This window comes from Oryctolagus cuniculus, chromosome 9 (assembly GCF_964237555.1).
Source record: "Oryctolagus cuniculus chromosome 9, mOryCun1.1, whole genome shotgun sequence".
NCBI classification, from domain to species: domain Eukaryota; kingdom Metazoa; phylum Chordata; class Mammalia; order Lagomorpha; family Leporidae; genus Oryctolagus; species Oryctolagus cuniculus.
This window is the reverse complement of record NC_091440.1, coordinates 105,158,303-105,182,191: the sequence shown is the minus strand read 5'-3', so window position 1 is coordinate 105,182,191 and position 23,889 is coordinate 105,158,303. Positions and strand designations below refer to the sequence as shown.

The 23,889-nt window shown below is 50.4% G+C and overlaps 1 long non-coding RNA gene across 2 annotated transcripts in view; it reads right to left on the bottom strand.

Annotated features, from left to right (window-relative positions):
• LOC108177000 (uncharacterized) overlaps positions 1 to 23,889 on the bottom strand; it is a 34,368-nt gene that overhangs the window by 7,931 nt on the left and 2,548 nt on the right. The window contains exons 2-3 of one of the 2 annotated variants that reach the window (XR_011378988.1): positions 4,719 to 5,244; positions 2,318 to 2,574 (exon numbers count right to left, since the gene is read on the bottom strand). This is a non-coding gene — a long non-coding RNA (uncharacterized lncRNA). Of the gene's footprint in view, positions 1 to 2,317; positions 5,245 to 23,889 lie in introns of both variants that reach the window. The other variant, XR_007921038.2, reaches the window with a different exon arrangement.

The following is a 23,889-nucleotide window of genomic DNA, read 5'->3' as shown; positions in this document are numbered from 1 at the left end:
CAGCATCACCGAGCCAGTTTTATGTTGATGGTATGTTCTCTCTTCCACTGTGGGAACTTCTCCAAATCTCCAAGTTAAAATAGGTTCTGATTGGATGAATCAAGCTTTTTTTTAATAAATATTTTCTCTCATTCTGTGATTCTCTTTTCACTGTCTTTTTTTTTTAATATTTATTTATTTATTTGAAAGAGTTACACAGAGAGAGAAGGAGAGGCAGAGAGAGAGAGAGAGAGAGAGAGAGAGAGAGAGAGGTCTTCTATCTGCTGGTTCACTCCCCAATTGGCCGTAATGGCTGATCTGAAGTCAGGAGCCAGGAGCTTCTTCTGGGTTTCCCATGTGGGCGCAGGAGCCCAAGCATTTGGGCCATCTTCTGCTTTTCCAGGCCACAGCAGAGAGCTGGATCGGAAGTGGAGCTGCCGAGACTCGAACCAGCATATATGGGATGCCGTACTCCAGGCGGCAGATTTACCCGCTAGGCCACAGCACCGGCCCTGTATCAAGCTTTTACTGAAATGAGTGGTCTCCATGGATCCCATTTTCCCAACTCACATTTTTATTCTTTTGCTGCCCTAAAGACTTGGAATACAACTTCCTAGGCTACGGCCTGCAAATCTCTTTCACATCTTTTAAGAAGTACCTCGTGTGATCTACAGCAAAGATTCAACAGCATTTAGTCTTCTCAAGAGCATCCTAGTTTACTATTGACAAAAAAAAAAAAAAAAACCAAAACCAAAAACAAACAAACAAAAAACAAAAAACAAAACCACCACAACAACAACAAAAACAAACAAACAAAAAAAGAAAACCAGCAAGTCAGTAAAACTGAGTGACATGTTTGGAAGTCAATAAACTTTGGAGTTCTAGTTCTGGTTGCTCGTCTTCCAATCTCTGCTGTGGCCTGGGAAGGCAGTAGAAGATGATCCAAGTCCTTGGGCCCCTGCACCCACGTGGGAGACCAGGAAGAAGCACCTGGCTCCTGGCTTTGGAGTGACACAGCTCTGGCCATTGCGGCCAGTTGGGGAGTGAACCAGTGGATGAAGACCTTTCTCTGTCTCTCCCTCTCATTCTCTGTAACTCTACTTCTCAAATAAATAAATAAAAATCTTTTTAAAAAAATAAAAAATAAACCTTGGTTTCTTGAGCAGCTGCTCCGTGTGGACCCTTGTTAGAAGCTAGGAGAGATACAAACAGCAAGAAGGTCCCTGAGTTCTTTCTTGTGGAGCGACAAGCCAGACACCTCCGGCTAGGGTCCCAACACTGTGTCCAGCCCCCAACTTGCTCCTGAGCCCCTGTGACCTTGGGCCTCTCTTTCCTTCATGGTAATACAGTGATGAAAGCAACACCGACTTGTAGGATGTTAGGGCGAAAGGCTGTCTGAGCATTTGAGAAACGCAAGCAGCTCCCAACACCAGGAGCCCCCATACCAGGGAGGTGCCCCGAGATGCTCAGTACAACGACAAGTGAATAGCAGAGAGGGCACAGGGGCTGTAAGAATGGAGTGTGAGTGTCACGGAGGGACTGGGACCCACCAGGCCCATTTCCAGGGTGTTTGAGGCTCCCACACCCCAGTGACCTCAGCACCCCAGGCCCCCCTGCTCTGCGTGAATGCTGGTCTCAACCTCAGGGCACCTGTGCTTTCTGTCCCCTGGCCAGAACTGTGAGTTCTGTGTGGGGGCGGGGCGTGGTCAGTGCGTCAGGGCGTCACAGCCGAAGCAGCGCTGGTACCACGGCTTTGCAGATGGACAGGAACCCAGAGGGCCAACGGGCAGCCCTCGGGGGCATCCCTTCTTCCCCGAGGCCACGCCTGTGCCCCCCTGTCCAGGACTGAGTGAGTGCCATGCAATGCTGGGGATACATTCCCCACTGTCCCTCTGAACCCCCCCCCAAACACTGTTTCACGCTGGCTCTTGGGAGAGCTGCCACCGAAGTCCCCAGGTGCACAGAACAGCCCTTCTCACGTCGGAGGGCTGAGGCTGCGCTCCCCCTTCCTTGGGGCTTCCTCTGCTGGGCCCTTGAAGCCGCCACTCTCCTCCGTGCACGCTTAGCCCTGGGGCCGCCAACCCACCCATGGGCTTGGAGGCCCGGCCTGGCAGCGCCCCAGGCTTGTGGCCGCCGTCCACCACCCTGCATTCTCCACGCCTGCAGTGCAGTGGCTGTCCTCACCCAGCTTGGACACTCTACTTTCGATACCCTGGCAACCCACCCGGGGCCACCAGGAGAGGTCAAGCGAGACACAAAGCGAGAACCGAGCAATGTCTCCTTATTTTACTCTGAAGTGGAAGTAACAAGACAGCACAATGCCAGCTCTGCCACTTACCTGCTGGGTGAGCTCAGGAAAACTGCACAACCTCTCTGTGCCCTGGTGTCCCAGTCTGTACAACAGTGGTCATCTTTATCACAGTGTGGCTCGAAGAGGTGTGGAAAACACTGCCTTCAACAATATTCGGGTGTGTTCTCGTTAATTTTACAGTGCAGGATATTGAATCAGGCAGATTTCGGAGGCATCGAGTAACTTGTCTTTCTGTTGCTTCGTCTTCTAAAAGTGGGGAGCAGAATGGTGTCTACCACCTTAGACTGCAGGGGAACAAATAAGGGGATGAGTGCTAGTGGGGGCTCTTTTTTTTTTTTCTTAATTTGAAAGGCGGAGAGAGAAAAGACACACTGTCCCATCCACCAGTTCATTCCACAAATGCCAGCAACAGCTAGGGTTGGACCAAAGTCAGGAGCCAGAAACTCAGTCTGGTCTCCCGCATGGGTGGTGAAGACCTAACTGCTGGAGCCACCCCCTCCACCTCCCAGGGGGCACATTAGCAGAAAGCTGGAAATGGAAGCAGAGCTGGGACTCGAACCCAGGAACTCTGGTATGGCTTGTGGACATTCCGAGCAGTGTCCTTTTTTTTTTTTTTTTTTTTTTTTTGACAGGCAGAATTAGACAGTAAGAGGTCTTCCTTCCATTGGTTCACCCCCCAAATGGCCGCTACGGTTGGCGCTGCGCTGATCCAAAGCCAGGAGCCAGGTGCTTCTTCCTGGTCTCCCATGGGGTGCAGGGCCCAAGCACTTGGGCCATCCTCCACTGTACTCCTGGGCCATAGCAGAGAGCTGGACTGGAAGAGGAGCAACCAGGACTAGAACCCGGTGCCCATGTGGGATGCTGGCGCCGCAGGCAGAGGATTAACCAAGTGAGCCACGGCGCTGGCCCCCCGAGCAGTGTCTTAACCACTGCACCAAATACCCACCCCACTAGTAGTTTTACGTTAATGATTTAGCACAGTATTTGACATAAAGGAAGTTAGAAAAGGCTTGTTCTTTTAAAAAAGGAAGAACAACTTTGAAAGAAAGGAGAGGAAGAAAGAGAGAGGGGAAGTCAGCATTGTGGCACAGCAGGTTAACGATGCTGCCTGCAATGCCAGCATCCCGTATGAGCACTGGTTCAGTCCTGGTTGCTTGGTTTGCGATCCAGCTCCCTGCTAACACACCTGGGAAGGCAACGGAAGATGACCAAAGTACTTGGACTCTACCACCCACTTGAGAGGCCCAGATGGAGTTCCAGACTCCTGGTTCAGCCTGGTCCAGCCCCAGCTGCTGCAGCCACTTGGAGGGTGAATCAGCTAATGGAAAAAATCTTATGTCCCCCCACTCCTGTCACTGCCTTTCAAATAAATAAAATAAATTAAAGAAAGAAAGAAAGAAAGAAAGAAAGGAAGGAAGGAAGGAAGGAAGGAAGGAAGGAAGGAAGGAAGGAAGGAAGAAGGAACAAGAGAGGAAGAAAGCAACCAAGCCCCGGCTATTGAAAAAAAATGGCCAAGCTCATCTGAGATCTATGAAGACCTGCAGGCCGGCCTCCAGCCCACAGCCTCCTCCTGGGCAGCCGCTGTGCCTGGGCCATCCTCGTGCTCGTGTCCCCTCACGTGCCTAGCCCGGGGTCCTGCACATCGCAATCACTGTGGTCAACTAGTGCGGAAGGAACGGCATGTTTGGATAGAATCTGTTTTAGAATGCTCTGCCCTGGCTCGGCACCCAGCACTCCACCGTCTGGGAGGGTGGCTGTGGTGTGAAGCAGCCACGGGGTAGCGTAGTGAGTGTAGTGGCCAAGAGCCTTGGCTTTGGTTTTGAAAGACTGTGCCTCAAGTTTCAGTTCTGTCACTTACTCATTGTGTGATGTGGGCGTTTATTTATTTATTGTTTTTATTATTTGAAAGGCAGAGTTCCAGAGAGAGAGAGAGAGGGAGAGACAGAGAGGTCTTCCATCTCCTGGTTCACTTCCCAAATGGCTGCCACAGCAGGAGCTGTGCCGATCCGAAACCAGGAGCCAGGAGTTTCTTCCAGGTCTCCCATGTGCGTGCAGGGGCCCAAGCACCCGGACCATCTTCTACTGCTTTCCCAGGCCATTAGCAGGGAGCTGGATGGGAAGTGGAACAGCTGGGACTCGAACCGGCGCCCATATGGGATGCTGGCGTCACAGGTGGAGGTTTTACCTGCTGCGCCACATCATTAGGCAAGTTTCCTAATCTCCCCTCAACCTCAGTTTCCTCTTTCATAAAATGGGAATAGTGAAAAATTACCTTCTCACACAGCTGTGAGAATTAAATGAATTAAACGAACCCCATATAAGTTGCCCAGCATGGAGCCTGGTAGATGGGATTGCTTAGTACATTTTGGCCATTATCATTAACTTGGGATCTCTCACTCCTTTGAAGAGAGCAGGGCATTGTACTCACCGTCTTTGGGGGAAATTCTTGTACCTTCTTAATTTTTCTGGCTGGGGCAGATGGGGGTGGGGTGGGGAAGGGAGCGGTCAGGAAAAGAAGGGCATGGCCTCTGGCCCATGCCCTTGGATTCCATCTTCCCCTGGCCCAGCATCACAAATATGCACCCATCCTGAGGTGGAGTTGCCGTCCTCCCTCTCCGCTGCGACTGTCACCCCCTCGCCATCAACACCCCCCTCCTGCAGAGATGGTGAGCGCTCTGGCATTGTTTTCTCCAGCCGGCCCTATGGCTTCTCTCCAGCCCGTGAGTGGTACCCCCCAGATTCCATCACAATCCAGGCATCCCAGCTATGTCAGCGTGACTCAAATTGTGTGTATCTGACATCCACATGGCCCCAGAGAAGGCGGGCTCCGGCGAGAGGTTATTTGGAACACTGTTAAACGCTTGATGGCTGTGGAGTTATCTTTTTGGGGTTAGGCCATTAAAGTCGCCATCTGATGTTTTGTGGAACAAAGGAGATAAACGACACGTTGAAGCCTGTAGGGCATAGAGAAGAATTTTTAAGGACATAGACAACACAGAGGCAGCTAACATTAGCTGGGTTGTTTTTCCCAAAAAGCTTTGTAGTTTTTCTTCCACATGGCTATTTCGCTGGAATTCAAAGCAGAAACAATCCCCCAAGGTGAAGTGGGGAGGCTGCTGTAGTAACAGATTCAGTAAAACCTGGGGCTGCCAGGTCACCTGTACAGAACACCGCCCAGCTACCCAGCTCAGTATCTTATCTTCCTACCGGACAGCTGTCCGCACCACCCTTAAATTCTCTGCCCTGGGGCTGGCAGTGTGGTGTGGCAGGCTAAGCCTCCGCTTGTGGTGCCTGCATCCCATTGTCAGAGGTGCAGCTGGCAGCCCAGATGCTCCACTTTCAATCCAGCGCCCTTCTGATGCGCCTGGGAAGGCGGAGGAAGATGGCCAAGTGCTTGTGCCTCTGGTACCCCTGTGGAAGACCAGGATGCAGTTCTTGGCTCCTGGTTCCTGGCTTCAGCCTGACTCAGAACTCGCTGTGGTGGACCTTTGGGGAGTGAACCAGCAGTCTCTCTCTCCCCCATCACCCTGCTTTTCGAATAAATTTTAAAAAATCAAAATTCTCTACCCTTTCTTCACCATGTGCCCCAAAGGAAAGTCCCCCTCCTAGGAACCCTGAATCCATGCCCCTAACGCCTTGCTACTGCCATGCCACCCCAGGGCGGCCAGCGAGCCGGCCACACCAGCCAGTTCTTGGTCCTCTGGGCACACTGTGCACTCTCCCCCTGAGCTGCATCCCTCCTTCCCATCTTGGCCTGCTAATCACACTACCAGAGGGTCTGAGCAAGGGTCCAGCCAGGTGACAAGCACACTGCCCGGCAGTGGTGTGAGGACAAGCCAAGCAGGGCTCAGAACCCTCCCACCACGGAAGCCCAGACTCGGTGGCCACCTCCTCCAGGCAGTCTTCTTGGTCACCCACTCATCTGAACACCTCTGGTTCCCTCTTCTTGGATTCCTCCCCTCTTACACTGAAGTAGAAGCTATGTACGGCCATGCTCCCCGACACGAGAAGCTTTTGAAAATGGGGATTCGGGATGTTTATTAACCCTTCTTGGACCACTGAACTAAAAGAATCGAGACCTTGCCGGTGCCACGGCTCACTAGGCTAATCCTCCGCCTTGCGGCGCTGGCACACCGGGTTCTAGTCCCAGTCGGGGTGCCAGATTCTGTCCCGGTTGCCCCTCTTCCAGGCCAGCTCTCTGCTGTGGCCCAGGAGTGCAGTGGAGGATGGCCCAAGTCCTTGGGCCCTGCACCCCACGGGAGACCAGGAGAAGTACCTGGCTCCTGCCATCGGATCAGCGCGGTGCGCCGGCCACAGCACGCCAGCCACGGCGGCCATTGGAGGGTGAACCAACGGCAAAGGAAGACCTTTCTCTCTCTCTCTCTCTCTCACTGTCCACTCTGTTGTCAAAATAAATAAATAAAAATAAATAAATAAATAAAAACTAAAAGAATCGAGACCTTGAGACTGTCCGCCTCACACCAACGCCCCACTGTACAAAGAATGATGCTTGCTGTAGTTTAGCGGGTAAAGCCACCGCCTGCAGTGCCGGCATCCCGTATGGGCGCCGGTTTGAGTCCCCGCTGCTCCACTTTCAATTGAGCTCTCTGCTATGGCCTGGGAAAGCAGTGGAAGATGGCCCAAGTCCTTGAGCCCCTGCACCCACATAGGAAGACCCGGAGGAAGCTCCTGGCTTCGGATTGGCGCAGCTCCGGCTGTTGCAGCCAACTGGGGAATGACCATCGTATGGAAGACCTCTCTCTCTCTCTCTCTCTCTCTCTCTCTCTCTGCTTCCCTTCTCCCTCTGTGTAACTCTTTCAAATAAATAAATAAAACTTAAAAAAAGAATGATGCTTCATGAAACGTTACTTTAAAAGCAAACAATTGGGGAGGGAGGGCACTCAAATGCCCATTGGCATGAACAGTTGAGTGACGCTGTACTTGCAATAAACGGAATAGATCTATAAGCATTGCCATGGAAAGACGCCAAGAGATTACTGTGAACGGAAAAAAGCTGTTACGGGCAATATGTTTGCCATGATCCAAGTGAGCCTTCAAACTCTTAGATTCAAATAAGAAGAAGAAAAAAAAATCATTAAGACTTCTCTGATGGGACTGGGAAGATGGCAGGTTATCTGAAAATGCTGGGAAAGTGAGAAATCATAAAAAGTGAATCACACATCCTTTAACCATTTTTATTTGAAGTTAATGTACATTTACTTCCCAACCTCTTGATGTCAGTCCAAAGCATATTTCTAAGTATAGGTCTGATGATTAGAGCCCTGCACCACCTTTCATGTATAAGCCACTCATCAGGCATTGTCTACGAGTCTAGTTTCATTTTCTTTAAAGTACAATGAGAACGTAAAGATACGGATATAGTAATTTGAGTGCAGACTCCTAAATTAAGCTGTGTGATCTACGCAAGTTAAGTAAGCTCTGCAGGCACCGATTTCTAATTTGTAACAGGGTACAATTACAGTACCCCAGGGTAGCTGAGAGGAAAACAGACGATTCTGCATGGGCAATCCCTCGTACCCAGTGAGGTTCAGCTAATAGATTAAGTATTTTATGTAACTATCATTACAGCACCGTAAGAAGGCCAAGCAGCAGTATCTTCTAACGTGGGATGCTGGCTGCCTTCTTGTTCTAATTCAAAGATGTTCAAAGGCCACAGGTACCAGGGAGAACCAAATATCCTGACAGGAAGTCGAGATGAGTGACAGCTTACTACCAGGTCTTTCCCAGGTGGCATGGAGACATAGAGATTAGTAATTTAGTTTCTGTCCAAAGAACATGATAAGCTAGTGACAAAGAGTTGGATATCAAGAGGAAGGTAACAATAAAAGAGTTATCAATTAGGATATTTTTTTGTTGAAAATGATACAAAAAATTAAAGTAGTTTAAATACCAGAATTTTTAATTGGCTAAAGCAATGAAAAATTCCAGAAGCCAGGGGGACTTCAGCAAGGACTTGACCAGGCCTCCGGTGCCAGGTCCTTGGATTTTTCTCAGTTCCACCTTCCTGTATGTGTCAACTTTGTTAAGAAATGGGTCTGTGACAAAACCCATACACATTTTTTAAAAAGAAGATGAGAATCCGTGACTTTTTGTGCCCAGGGGAGTTCCTTTCCCTTCTCTTAGTTTCATTTTTCTATGGCACATTCTGCCATGGACAAATTCAAGACGAAGGATGCCAGGTACTGCCGAAAAAACTAAAAAGAGTTACTTAACCCCTCTCTCTTTGCCTCTCCCCCTCCCCCAAAGCCAGCAACCCAGAGAAGGGAAAACTATCATAGAAGGAAACTATCAAAATAAACATGGGACAAGAGGTGGGGAACCCAGATTATGTTTCTTGTTCTGCCGTGACTAGCTCGGTGATCTCGCCCGATTAGACCCCAGCTGACTCACCTACAGAAGTAGAGACCTGAACAGGATCTTTTTCGGTTCCCTTCCAGCTATGAAATTCTAGGAAAGTAGTCCTCTCTCAACACCGCAGTAACTTTTCTGCATAAGAAAATATTTTGTAGATTCAAAATCAAAAATAAAAAAAAAAATTAAAAGTAAAGAAAGACCTAAGCGTTGCCTTCAAATACTGGAAAACCTGTCCCGGTCACACAGAGGTACAGTTAGAGTGTGAGAGGCTCCAGGGGACAGAAATAAGAGCAAGGAGTTAGAAACAGAGACGCAAGTTTCTGCTCAGAACAGAACGCGTCGTTGTTATTAGGTGCGTACATGTTCAGAATCATTAGGTCTTCCAGATAGATGGATCTTTTACCACTTTTTGTCTCTAGTAACAATTTTTTTCTTACAGTCTGCTTTGTCTGGTATTAGCAGGTACCCCGCTCCTTTGCGGCCACTATTTGCAGGGCGTATCCTTATTCATCTCTGGATCTAACATGCGTCTCACAGACAGCATACAGTGGAATCATTCTCTGCCTTTCACTGAGATGTTTGGTCAGTTCGCATGCTGTGGAATCGCTGACAAGATAGGATTTCTGTTTTCCATACATAACTTTTTTTGATCTATTCCTCCATTACTCTTTCATATTAAATATATATTATTCAGTGTGTCATTTTAATTCTCATTGCTTCATTTCCCTTTTTTAAGATTTATTTATTTGAATGGAAGATTTCTCTTTCTCCTCTTCTCTCTCTCTGCTTTTCAATTGAAAAATGAAAATAAAATTTAAAAATTGTTTTAGAAACATTTACAGTAGAAAATTTGGAACCCATCCTTTTTTTTTTTTTTTTTAAGATGCTTTATTTATTTGACAGGTAAAGTTACAGACAGTGAGAGGGAGAGACAGAGAGAGGTCTTCCGCCCGCTGGTTCACTTCCCAAATGGCCGCAACGGCCAGAGCTGCGCCGATATGAAGCCAGCAGCCAGGAGCTTCTTCTGGGTCTCTCACATGGGTGCAGGGACCCAAGGAATTGGGCCATCCTCCACTGCTTCCCCAGGCCATAGCAGAGAACTGGATCAGAAGTGGAGCAGCTGGGACTCGAACCGGTGCCCATAGGGGATGCTGATAGTGCAGGCAGCTGCTTTACCTGCTATGCCACAGTGCTGGCCCCTCATTTCCCATTTTTAAAATTATTTTCTTAGTGGGTTTTCTGGGGATGACAATTAACAGCTTAATTTATAACTACCTAGTTTGTATTAATACTAACAATTTCACAAAAACTTTATTCCACCCCCTTTTTTCCTCCATGCTCTTACTGTCATACAAATTACATCTTTATAGATTGTAAGTCCATCAGCACCATAGTATAATTGTTGATTTATGCAACTGTTTTTAAAGCAGATAAGAAGAAACCTCTTATAAAAAAGAAAAAACTGCATTGATGTTGTCTTTCACAGCTGCCTGCATAGTTTCACTTACAAGCGCTTTTATTTATTTGTGTGGATTTGAGTCACTGTTCAGTGTGCTCTCATTTAAGCCACAAGGACTTCTTTCAGTATTTCTTGTAGGGAGGTGTGCTAAGAATAAAACTTCTCAGTTTTTGTTTCTCTGGAAATATCTTAATTTTCCCTTCATTGTTAAAGGATAGTTGTGCCAGATAGGGAATTAAAAGTTATCTCACTTTTAAATATTTTATTATTCTATTCTATTCTAATTTTAAAAGCAGAGCTACAGAGAAGGAGAGACAGAGATATTGATCTTCCAGCTACTGGTTCACTCCTCAAATGGCTTCAATGGCCATAGCTGGGCCAGGTTGAAGCTAGGAACTGGGGACTCCATCCAAGTTTCCCACATGGGTGGCAGGGGCTCAAGTACTTGAGCCAACTCTAGCTGATTTTCCAGGCACATCAGCAGGGAGCTGGATCAGAAGTGGAGCAGCTGGGATTAGAACCGGTGCTCATGTGGCAGGCAGGGGCTTCACTCATTGCACCACAATGCAAGCCCTGACTGTCTTTTCTTTCAGCATTTTGAACTTCGTACCCCACAACCTGAGGGTCTCCACGGTTTCTAATCAGAAGTCAACCATTACACTCACTGAGGACCCTCACATGAGATGAGTTGGGTTTTTCCCTGGGTTTTTTCAAGTTTCTTTCTTTGTCTTTTGAAGGTTTGACTATGAAGTATTTTAGATGTAACTGTCCTGCTTTTAATTTTACTTGGAGTTTAATTCATTTCTCGCATGGGTAGATTCATGTGTTTAAATACATTTGGGACGTTATCATTCATTATTTCTTTAAATATTCTTTCTTTCTGCTCCTTCTGGGAGTCCAATTATGTATATGTTAGGAAACCTGATGGTGTCCAACAGATCTCTAAAATTCTATTTTTCTCCACTGTTTTTCCTTTCTGTTTTTAGGACTGGATGATCTCCATGAACCTATGTTTAAGTTAGGTTCTTTTTTTTCTGCTATCTCAAAACTGCCATTGAGCTTCTCTTATGAATTTTAAATTTAAAATTTTCATTATGTACTTTTAAAAAAAATATTTGAAAGGCAGAGTTACAGAGAGAGGGAGAGACAGAGAAAGAGAGAGATCGTCCATCTGCTGGCTCACCCCCAAAATGGCCACAGCAGCCAGGGCTGGGCCAGGCCAAGCCTGGAGCTCAGAGCTTCTTCCAGGTCTCCCATATGGGTTCAGGGGCCCAAGCACTTGGGCCATCTTCCACTGCTTCCCCAGGCGCATTAGCAGGGAGCTGGATCGGAAGTGGAGCATCTGGGACAGGCAGTGGCTTTACCCAATGGTCCAAAGGCTGACCCCCTGTATTTGTTAAGGTAATTTTTGTCTCTTTCTGAATGTTAATTCTTTAGAGATAGTTTTGTTTAGTGCTTTGATCATACTGACAATGGTTTATTTGCAGTAGGCCTCAGAGCACATCTGAGCCACCTCAGGTCCAGTGTCTTTTGACTGCATTTTTCCCCTCGTGTTTAAGTCACATTTCCTGTTTGTGCATCTTGTAATAATTTTTTAACAATTGAAAACTGGGCTTTTAAATAATATAATGTGACCAACCTGGACACCAGGGCTTCCCTGCCCCCTCCCCCTGCTTGGCTCATTGTTCTCACTGTCGCGGCCATGACTTTCCTGAGCTAACTCTGCGAAGTTCGGATTCTTGGTCCTGTGCAGCCACTGGAGCCTCTGCTTGGCTGTTGCATGGTCAGCCGACGACCAAACCCAAGTTTCCAGAAACACCTTAGACCCACGTGTCCCCAGCCTTCACTCAGGGACTCTGAGGTGGTTTCCACAACCTGGTAGGCACTTCAAGTTCTTCCTTCATGGTCAGACCCTCAAGGCCAGCTGGTGATGGGAGATGGGTGGCTTCTCAGGTCCGCACTGGGCATGCACAAAGCTGTGCGTGTGGCTTCTGAGAGTCTCAGGGATATGTCCGAGCTTTTCAAAGCCCCCTGTGGATAGCAGATGCCCTAGTTTTCCCTCTCAGCATTTTTTGGTCGCCTCTGGTTAGCCCCAGTTGGCATGGCCACCCCAGGTAGTTGAAATGTTACTGCTGATTGCTTTGGACAAGCCCCGGGGATAGGGCTGTTTGCAGAGAGCACGCTAAAAAATCAAGTCAAATAATGAGAAGCCCTGAGAATGGAGCTTTTCCAAAGAACTGTCAGATAAGCCACACAAGGCAGAGAAGTTTGGAAAAGTGATAGGACAGAGGCAAAGCCATGCAGAGAGCCTAATGCAGCTGGGAAACAGAACAACAATGCGGGAAGGTGCTGACAAGAACGAGGGAATCGCAGCCATGCTGCTGCCACCCACAGAAGCCATGTGGAGCCTTGACTTCTCCCGCTCCGGGAGTGCGGGTGCTGCTTTGGCGCCAGCTCCCACACCGACAGACCATGTGACCGCGGGTGGAGGTGAGCTGCCCATCCCACTGGTCCTGAGTTGTCTAAGGCAGAGCAGGAGTCGCAGTTGGCCAGATTTTAGTTCTCTGAGTACAGCCTTCCTGCTTCTTAAAAGCTGGGCTGATTTACGACTTCTTCATTTCACTGAGTTTTTCTATTTTTTTATTTTTTTGACAGGCAGAGTGGACAGTGAGAGAGAGAGAGAGAGAAAGGTCTTCCTTTGCCTTTGGTTCACCCTCCAATGGCCGCCGCGGCCAGCGCGCTGTGGCCGGTGCACCGCGCTGATCCGATGGCAGGAGCCAGAAGCCAGGTACTTATCCTGGTCTCCCATGGGGTGCAGGGCCCAAGCACTTGGGCCATCCTCCACTGCACTCCCTGGCCACAGCAGAGAGCTGGCCTGGAAGAGGGGCAACCGGGACAGAATCCGGTGCCCCAACCGGGACTAGAACCCGGTGTGCTGGCGCCGCAAGGCGGAGGATTAGCCTAGTGAGCCGCGGCGCCGGCTTTCACTGAGTTTTTTAAAAACTGGATTCCTTCTTCAAGCATCCTTGTAATATCTGTGAAATCGTGAGTTTCAAGTGTTACACTTCTTTCTACCACTCACGAGAATGAACTCCTATAGCCCCTAACTCGCTTTGGAAAGCACTGAATTCAGAATCTCAGTCTTCCCACTTGCAGGATTGTGAGGGTGGGTTTCTGCAGTTCTCTCTACCGAAGCTGGAAGATGACCTCTCACTGTGTGTCCGTGTTATTTCGAGTCTAGAACGGATAGGTTTGAGATTAAACCATGTGGGCAGCAACTGATACGCACTGGTGGTGGGTCTGTATGTACCCCCATAGGTGCAGACACCCCAGAGCTGAGATTTGGAATAGAAATTCCCACATCTCACAGAGTACAGAAAACACATTAATAATTCTGCAGGCTGCCAGGGCTGAAGTGGTTCTGAAAGAACACAACACAAAACGATCCTAAGGTTCACTTAGCTTTATTTCAGTGCTTAGTCTATGCCAGGGCACTATGCTCAACTTACTATCAACATTTATTCCTTGCAGCCACTTTTCTGGGTAGGTATCGTCATCCCCATTTCACAGATGAGAAAACCAAGGCTCAGAGCAAAGAAATGACTGATCAATCCCCTCATCCCGCCCTAATGAGCTACCCTTGGTCCTCCACCTGATTACTCGAGGCTCCCTCACCACGCTGGGATGCTTGCAGAGGAAGCTACTTGAAAGAACAGAAATATGCTCCCTTCTAATGCTTTATCAGAGGCAGTAGTCTGTTCTCTGGGAGCAGAGACCCTAGACGAGGTAAGATGATTCACCATTTGATTCGCCCAACTTAAGGATAAGAAAACAGAGTGCAGTCTTGAGTTTCACGAATGCCGTCAGCCTCTGGCAGATGGGATAGCCATTTTCTCTTTCCTAGTCTAGACTCACACGCCCAGTGGACGCTTACACCAGGAGCCTTCGGGAGGAAGAGGCAAAGAGGCACTGTCCACGGCCCCACCGTGTTCCAGAGTCAGTGCCAGGATCAGCCACGCACTAAGAAGGCGCCCACAGGGATCAGCGAACCAGTCGGGATCCAGAAAGGGTAGCTTGTTGGCCGGGGGCTACCATCCAGCTAGGGAGGAGGGTCGTTCACGCAGGGGAGAGAAGACAGAGCCACCCAGCACCTGCAAGTAACTGACCGCAGGTCAGCGCAAGTGAGGGAGACGGCTTGTTCTGCCTCGACAGCACTCACGGATAGACTGCCAGGAAGCAGGAAGTTCGACCCCTAACTAGCTGCCTGACCTTTACTAAGTCATTTATCCGATTTGTGCTTCAGGACCCAAATGTCACATGGTTTGAAGGAAGATTCTATAAAGAGCCTAGCTCGGGGCCCATCACACAGTAGGAAGACGGTCACTTGTAGGGCTAAGTTTGGACTTGGAGAAGCAGCTGGCTTAATCTAAGACAGAAATCTAACACAGAACGGCTAGACACCGGGGCTCCCTCAGGGCACAGGAGCTCAGCAGCGGCAGCAATGTTTGGGCAGAGGCACCATTAACACCTTTCAGGGACACTCTGTGGGGTCCTCCACGCCAGACAGGAGCCTGATGGGGGAGGGGACCCTTGGATTTTCTTAGAACCCCCAGTGCTGTGATCTCAGCTAAGTCTTGCCCCAACTTACACATCTCTCCCTTAACACATCTCCCCAACCCCAAGTCCAGCACTCCCTTCACGGTACCATGCAGCATGGGTTTTTTTTAAACAATTTTCATAGAGAACACTATTTAGAAACTACCCCAAGTGTCATTATTCATCACCTACTACAAGTTTCTCATTCTCAGTAGCCATACTTTGAAAACAAGTACAAACACCATTTTGTAAAAGCAAATAACCTCTACTTGGGCGGATTCTGTTGGTGTGGAGAGAACTCGCAGGAGTGGAGTTTCCCACATGGTCAGGCCACTGCTAAGAGAGGCAAGAAGTGGGAGTGGCAGAAACCCTTCCTCCCTTGCTCCCGCCACTGGGACAGCCCAGCGAGCAGGAAGGGATGTCTGCTTTGAAGACTGCAATGTGGGGAAATTTACTTTAACCCTTTTTCACCAAAAACAAAAAACAAAACAGAAGAAAAAAACAACATGATGTGTTCCAAGAGTTCCACTGAGTGAGCCTCATTTTAAGAGCCCTGCCAAGGCCACAAGCTGCCACTGAGTCACCTAAATAGGGAGCTGAAAGGTAGAGTCTGTTCCAAACCATGTCTAGAGGTACCTCAACAAGGGTTCTGCTCGAGTTGTAGGAATAAGCATCAGGCTAGTTTGATCTGTTCGCGAAGATTTCCTGATGTACCCTGGAATCATGTTATATGGCTATGTTTTCAGTTTCTAATTTTTTTTAAAGATTTATTTATTTATTTGAAAGGCAGAGTTACAGAGAGGCAGAAGTAGAGAGAGAAATAAAGAGATCTTCCATCCACTAGTTCACTCCCACAAATGGCCACAACGGCCAGAGCTGAGCTGATCTGAAGCCAGGAGCTAAGAGCTTCCTCTGGGTCTCCCACGTGGGTGCAGGGGCCCAAGGACTTGGGCCATCTTCCTACTGCTTTCCTAGGCCATAGCAGAGAGCTGAATTGGAAGTGGAGCAGCTAGGACTCAAACCAGCAACCATATGGGATGCCAGCACAGCAGGCAGTGGCTTTACCCGCTACGCCACAGCACTGGCCCCTCTAAATTTTTTAAAGACTGACATTGCTAGTCTCTTGGCTTAGAACAAGGAAAACGGTAGTTTCCATTAGCGGGCAACATGTACCAAGTGCCCACCTATATGGGGAACTGAATTTACGGCTCTTAACCCTTGATGAATTACTATCTCCCAGACACCTAGGAAGTGAGAACATACCTACATCTACAATTTCAGAACTCTCACACAAAAACATAAAATATATTCCAAGACGCCACACCAATTTGATTGCTGTTTTGGTGACAATAATGGTTTCTAAAGTCATTGGAGTTTTAGTGAGTTGGAGCGGGAAGGGAACTTCATGATCCTTTCTACAGTTAGCTAATTTCGTAGATGGAAACTCAATCTTGGAAATCTAGCAGCTCCCCCGAAGTCAAAACCTAGTTGAGGACAGAGCAGGAAGCAGGATGGAAGTATGGCAACTTCCAGGCAGTGTCGGCTTCACCAAAAGCACAGCTTCTGCATGGGCTCTAGGAGCTACCCAGCCTCATACTCAGAGGACTCTGTTCTGCCCTCAATGTCCACGCGACCCAGGACAAGAGAATGAGCGCTGTGACCTTAAACTCCCTAACGAAGGGAGGGGGACACTCATGGAGAGCCTGTCAGCTACGGGGAGGGGCTGCTCGGACACAAACCAGGTGCTCTGGGGGATGTAGCCTCCCAAAGAGAGGAAGGCGCTCAGGGTGACGGGCTAGCAAACCCCGGACCCATAACATGTGACCCAGACATCCGACCAACTAGGTCCATTGGACTAGTAATCCATTAAGAAAAGTTTTAAAAACATGATGGAATCCAAGTGATGGTAACTTTACTGTAGAGTAGGTTCTAAGAGAAAATAAATTTCTGCCTCCTTGCTTTAAGGTGACTTATGTGAGAAGGAGGGAAATGGTACCTTTTCCACGCCTCCCACTCTATGGTTTCATTATTTTTTAAGAGACATCCACAAAGCTGGGATATTCTTCCCAAGCTTTATGACTAGACAATGTGCTACTCCGGGGGTAGGAACAGTATTATTCAATCCTTTTTTGTTCACACCTGTCTTCCAAAACATTGATTATCTATCTTATGCCTACCCAATGTCTAGTAGAGGACTTCATTTTAATGCAACAAGTGAAAAAAATTGAAAAAGTCAAAGGCATTGTCCAAAGCCCAGAAATTTCAGCATATTTGTTCCCTAAAAACCACTTACATTCTGCTTCACAAATGTGAACCATGCCCCCCCCCCCGGCCCGATGTCTCTGTGCACAGACCCGTGATGTTATCAGTTTAACACATATGTGATCTCTCAGCATGAGTAACCTCAGTGAATGCTATATAGAGTTTCAATTGCACACTTGCAGACACAGAAGGCATATTCTGTGACTGGCCAAAATGGCATGAGGTCCTTCGGTCCCCGGCTCCCAGCAAAGCCCACATCTAGTCTCTGGTAGAGACCGATGCTGTCCTAAATCTGAACGATTTTCACTGAACAAAGCCTAAAGTCTAGAGAAAATGTCGAGTGTCTAAATGGAAGGTCGCACTTTGATTTCGTGCAGTAAATATGGTTTTCATGCCAAGTGCAGCAAATTTCACTGGCGCTCCATTACTGGGCTATTTAAATCCTTTGCTGGATGACATAAAATTGTTAGCAATTACACTACAAAGAGGGATTATATGAACTTTTCTTGTACAAAAGCAAATAAAGTTTGAGTCTCATTCACTGTTCTGTTAAGGATATTTTAAATAAAATATACCATCTTACTTACAAAGAAACATTGCAAGAATAGATACTCGTCAGAAAGGAGAGAGTAGAAAAACTTGCCATTTGCTGCTTTACTGGAATCATACAACATGGACCGTGAGCGACTGCTTGATACAACTGAATTTCCTCAGTACAAATGACTTCAGCACGCCTCGAAAGCAAAATGGCCTGCACAGACCTAACTTAGGAGCTTACTCCCCCTCTCTCAAAATATCTTTTTAAAATAAAGTCTCACAATCCTGAAATAATTGGTGGCCACGGGATGCCAGATGTGAGACATTTCATCTGGATCCTTATGGAAATGCATGCAGAGTGTCTGCTTCCTTGACACCAGGAAAGGGTTTGGGTCCTGGCTTTGCATTTGCCCGGTGGACCCGGCTGGCTGCCCTACAAAACGGAAACATATGTGGGCATGAGGAAGGAAAGCTTCTGGAAATCAGGCAATGGAATTCGGGAATTTTCTGGTTCCCTTTTCAACTCTGTGAGTTTTTCCTCCCCTTAGGCAAAAAGTGTGCTACATTTTTGTGACTCTCTCTTTTCACAAGCGTGAGATTGCTCCTTCCCAGAACAAAACCCCAACTTTCATTTCTTTACAATTTGATAACAATTTAAAAAGAAATGACACATACTCATTGCAAGATTGAGGAGAATTACTGTTATCATCAGCATGATTATTATTACCAAACAGGGCTCAAAGGCATTCACTTCCACACATCACAAGCAAGGAGTTGCCCTGGTTGATAGTCCACAGGACCACAGTGAAAATGTGCTTTGAGAGAACTAAAGCAGAAATAAATTTGAATTTTCTGCTCTCATTCACCTTCCACATAAACCTCCCTGTCCCAGAGTTGTGCTTCTCTAAGCTGTTTACACAATGTACAGGCACAGACTTTGTTCAAGTTCATGTAAGAGCAGATACCCTCAGTTAAGGCTGAGCAAAGAGGAAATGCGTTCCTCATAGGGGTCTAAATCCAACCTAGCTTGGATTGTCTAGCACACTTAGACAAAGCTCTGGCTTTCAGGTCAATCCTAAAATAGAAAGAACCCCTCACTCCAGAGGTACACATGTGGAAGACTGTACAACTTTTAAAACAGCCTGTTTCACATTTTGAAACTCAGTCTTTTTAATGCCAACAAAGAACACCAGGAAAATAATTTTAGAAAAAATTTCAAATTTACCTCCTGAAATTTGCCACCAGGAAAATAAAAATAAAAAGATTCTAGAAGGAAACTATTTCTCCGTTTTTTATTAATTAGTTTCTCAAAGTTTGGAGAATATGAATTCAGCATGTTGTGGAATTATGGTATAAATTGTACTACCAGATGCTGGCAATCCTGATGCTTAAAGATTGAAAAATAAAATGTTAACTAAAGAATATTTATTAGGAATTTTTATATTGTTACAATGTGTAACTGACACAGCTGTGCAAAACCCTGAAGTCAAAAGAATATTCAATCACACTGGGGAAGTGAGTATTTTTTAAAAAGGAAGGGATGAGTTGGAAGAAAAGTGAAGTGTTTAGAAAACAAATGAAACTGACTACTGCTCAAAAGAAAATTCTGGTGGTGGTAGTCTGGACATTTGTCAAAGAATTTACATCTACAAAGTGCTTAACTTCACCTCCACACCTTACATATCTCAAATCAAGCTGCAGCAAAATTCGAAGGGCATTTTTCTTTTTTTGGTTTTTTAAATACTTCCTTTGGCTCCCTCCTTTGTAAAATTTTTCAAAATTTATTCCACTTTTCTGCCTTTGTGCACACAAACCAAGTGTCCATCAAATCAAGTACCAAAAAAAGGAAGCCCCGTGCAACACAGTTCGCCCAGGCTGAGCCTCTGCAATGGTTGTGGCCCTTTTTATCCATCTCTTTTCCCCTTTTCCAGAAGACACAAAACAAAACCCCCTGGGTCAGAGTAGCCATCATTCAACGAAAAACAAATCAATAATGAGTTAAAAATAGAGAGGATGTGTTCAAACGAAGGAAGAAGGTACCGCTCACAAGCAAAGTCCATCAGCTTAAAAAAGAAGCATTTCCACAATTCATAACTGATTCAAACAGAAAACTTCTCCCCTACTTTTGAAACAAGTAATTCCACCTCAAATGCACATTGTCTAGGCAGCCCCTGGCTTTCGGCACGCGGGTCTTCGCACAGTCCCTTCCCCGCAGTGGGGGGACGCTGCTACACCCAAGTTTTCTCTCCAGTGTGCCCACCCAGGCTGCCTCTCCAATGCCGCATCCTATCGGGACTGTCACCGTGGGTTTAGAAAATAAGTGACACAGTTCAGCTCTCTCTCCCCAGATGAAGAAGATTAAAGTGCCTTTTGCCCAAGTTTAGGGGAAACGGGGGGCGCGTGGGTTCCCCCGGCGCTTGCAGCTTTCAGCTGTCCACGTCTAGAAGGTTCTGCATGCGTGCAGACGCCACATGGGTATCCGGCGGCCGGGCGGGGAGCCTCCCTGCGCTTTCTGCCTATTTGTAGAACTTTTCACGGGGTGTTTCTGGACCGACTTGCTCTCTCAGTGCAGCAAATTTCGTCCAGGGTCGCTCACGGGGGACTCGCGCGGCTCGAGGGTCACCCCACGCGGCGGCCACGGCCGCCAGGGTGGGGTGGGGGCGGGGAGGCGCGGGGCGCGCGTGGGAGGCTCGGGAGGAAAAAGCAAACGCAGAACTCACTCCCCGAGGAACCGAAAAGCACCTGGACGTCCCCTCCGGGGCCGCGGGTGGGGAGGGCAAGGGGGCGGGGGTCGCGACCAGCCGCCCCAGTACTCCGTCCCAGGTCCCTTTCACACGGAACTGGACCACGACCCAGAGAAGTAAGTTGGTGTTTTTGTTGTTGTTGTCGTCCCCCCCCCCCCCCCCGCCCGGAGCCGAGAGCGGATCTCGACTTCCAGAGTGGAAAATCCGAGTCCTCGGGGGCAGTGGGGGCAGGGCGGCCGGGCGGTTCCGGGCCGAGGGTCGCCACCGCCGCCCGCCGACGCGGCGAGCCGGCAGGGCCCGCGCCGCCCCCTCCCCCGCCGCTTCCTCTAGCTCTCCCAGCCCCTTCCCCCACGTGTGGGTGACGTCAAAATTCCGCGAAAAAGCCGCGTGGTGGCTCCCCGGGCGGAGGCGCGATTCCGGGGGCGCCCGGGGCCGGGGGCGCCAGCAGGGCCCGAGGCGGCCGCTGCGCCCCGAGCCAGGCGAGCCCCCCTCCCGCCCCAGATCCCCTCGGAAAATTCACTTTTCTAAAGTAAATGCATTTCCAGAGCTATTTTCGGCCGCGTGAGGCGTGTCCTGAGGCTGAATCAGACAGGAAGAGGGGGAAGTTCGGGTCTTTTTCATTTTTTTTTCCCAAGGGAGGGGAGCGAGCCGCGAGGTGGGTGAACAGACGGCGGGCGCCCGCCTTCGGAACCCACTCCGGCCGCCTCGGCCGCCTCGGGGATCCAGCCCCCGGCCCATCTGCGACCCCCTCCCCCCTTCCAAGGGGCTGCTGGAGTAACCAGGCCGGGCCGCCGCTGCCCCGCGAGGCCCGCAGAGCCTGGGCGCGCGGGGCGGGCCACCCGAAGGTTCCGAAGCGCGCTTGGCCCAGGATGGCACCGCCCGGCCGCGGGGGCTTAGAGGGGCTGCTCCGCTGCCGCCCGGGCTCTCGGGCCCCCGACGTTTCCCTTCTTCTTCCTTCTCGCATTGCTCTACCCTGCCGGTGACCGCCCTGTTGCTCTTCGGGTGCCCGCGTGGACTTGGCCATCAACACCCGTGGGTGGGCTGCAGGACTTGGATTTTCCGAACGTCCATCCCTCCCTGGAGAAACGCGAACGCTTGGAGAGCTGTGGGGAGGTCAACGGCACGCATTCCCGAGCCTGTGCACCGGCCCCTGCCCCCTCGCGTCCCTGCGTGGAGGCTTCGGGGCTCGAACCCGGCTGCTCCCCGGCTTTGTGCGGCCGCGGGATTACCTGGCTGGCAGACACCCGCCAGGTGAGCTCGGGAGGATGTGTGCGTGGCATTGCAGGTTCGTGCAAAAAAAAAAAAAAGTGCTTATAAACACCCAACACCAGGCTGCACCCTACACCTACAGGGTTTTGTACACTTTCCAACCGAAACTCCCCAAACTAGCAGTGGGGGTGGGGTGGGGGTGGGGCGCCGGCCCGGCACGTAATAAAGTCCAATAAAACTTGCGATCGTACAAGTTTATCGCCGATCCTACGAAGGGACAGGATCCCTACCCCACCTTGAGGGGATGAAAAAAGAATAAGGAAGAATCATCACTATCTATTTCTTTTTTCAGGGACTTCCAAGGCACTGAGCCCAGGCGCGTGCGCTTTCTCCAAACCTAAGTCTGAGCGCAAAGAAACCGCGCGCCTCTGCCCAGTGAGGCAACGTGCCTTTTCCCGCGTGCTAGGTGGAAGATGAAGGTTCTGACACGTGGTCGGAGGGGCCACCGAAGGGGCAGCCGCCCGTTTCCAGGGCCAGCGTTCCGGGGACCTGGCTGCCACGCGGTGCTCCCTCACGCCCCACTCCACGTGCTGGGGACCGCAGAGCGGCCGGGACGTGGCGGGGACGGATTCGATGCGAGGGTCACAGTCGGGAACGGGCCGAAATAGGAAGGGGAAGTGAATGGGGGAACTTCCAGAGGCGAGCCTGCCACGCGGGAAGCGCCCGAACCTGCGCGTCGGCATGAATGAAGAAGGCGGCGGGGGAGGGGGCGCCCGCCGGGACCCTCTCCGCCCCTCCTCTCGCCCCCACCCCCTCCCCCAGGAATGTGCCTGTAAAGCTAGACGCCGGTAGGGGGGAGGGGAGGGGAGAGGCGGGGGGCCCCGGCTCGCTCCCCAGACGTGAGGACCCGCCACCCAGGCTCCGGCCTCCGGGTGGGCCAGGCCCGCGGGCGACCACCCGCCTCTTCCCCGCCCCCGCCGCCCGACTTCGCGAGCCGAGCCCGGGATGCTTCGGGCGCTGGGGGGGTGGGGGTGGGGGCCGCCCTCGGTCCGCGGCTGGAAGCGCTCGCCCGCCACGGAGCCTGCGCGCCGAGCGCGGCGCACGCTGCAAACACCTCTGTCGCCCCCGACTTCTCTGCCCTCTCCCCCCGGAGCTTGCTCTGATCCGCTCGGAGGTGGCAGAAGGGAAGTCTGAGTAATCCCTTTATGGGGTCTTAAAATCTAAGCGCGTGAATGTCTTTTCTCCGCGGTGACTCAAACGCTTTGGCCGGGCAGTCCAGGTTGAGTAAAATCAATAGGTGGGGCGCACCGTGCGCGGCCCGGGTGTCATCTGCCGCTCGGCGCTGTTTCACTTTGAGTTGCTAACTTGGGTTGCTCAGGGAGCGCTTTCTCTTCCCGAAAGCTAATGGCTTCCACGGCAATTAGGCATTTTCCTCGCCTGCCCCCTCGCCTCCCCTTTTCTTTCCTTACAGGAGATGGGGTGCCTCATTCCCGTGGCCGTAGATCTGGTCGGAGGCGCCCGGGCCCCTCCTCGGCCTCCGCCCGCCCCGGTCCCTGCTCTCCCTCCGCCCTCCCCTGGCTTCCTTTTGATGTAGCGGGGAACGCGTCCCACTAAAAAAAAAAAAAAAAAAAAGTAATCTGCCCGGTAACAATCAGCGCGCAGTAGCAGGAGCCCCAGAGCTATTGGCTATGCAAATAGAGGGAGGGGAGACGGCGCCCCAAACTCTTACTCACCCTTTTAAAGCGATATCCCCCTCCCCCCCAGCCACCCCTTCCGCCCCACCCTCGTTTAAAGGGGCTGCCTCCGGGGCCCGAGTGCGGCGCGTGCACCTCTGGTTCCCTCGCTCCCCCGCCGCCGTGCTGGGAACCCAGTGAACAGCTCACCCAGCCCGGCCTCCACCCCCCCCTCCCCGCTCCCCGCGGCTCTCCGCGCCCCTGCTTGGGCCCCCTTTCTCGGAGCGGCGGGCAGTGGCGCAGCCTCGCCGTGCCCGGGTTGCCCCGTCCCACGCCACGCTCGGTGCACGTGCCAGCTGGGCCTCGGCGCTGGGGGCGCCCAACGCGCGCCCCTTCTCTACCCCCCACCCCGTAAAATGCACCGAAAAGACAGGCTGTGGCGGGGGTGGCGGGAGGAAGGAGGCGAGGAAACGCCACCGTGTCCCCGGGAGAAACAGCCTTGACCCCAGGATGCGTTCGAGCACGTGTCAGGGCTGACCGCGCTGGCAGCGTCTCCATCCGGAGAAAGCCCTGGCCCGCGAGAGAGGCGCGGACCCGGAGGGGTCGCTGAGGATGCGGGCGAAGGACCCACGCAGGGAGGCAGCATGGGGCCTCCGGGGAAAGGTGTCGGCGGAGGGGGGAGCCCGAGCGTGTCCCTCCCTCGCCCCCTCCCCCCGGGCTATTTCCTAGAAAGCGGTATCAGCG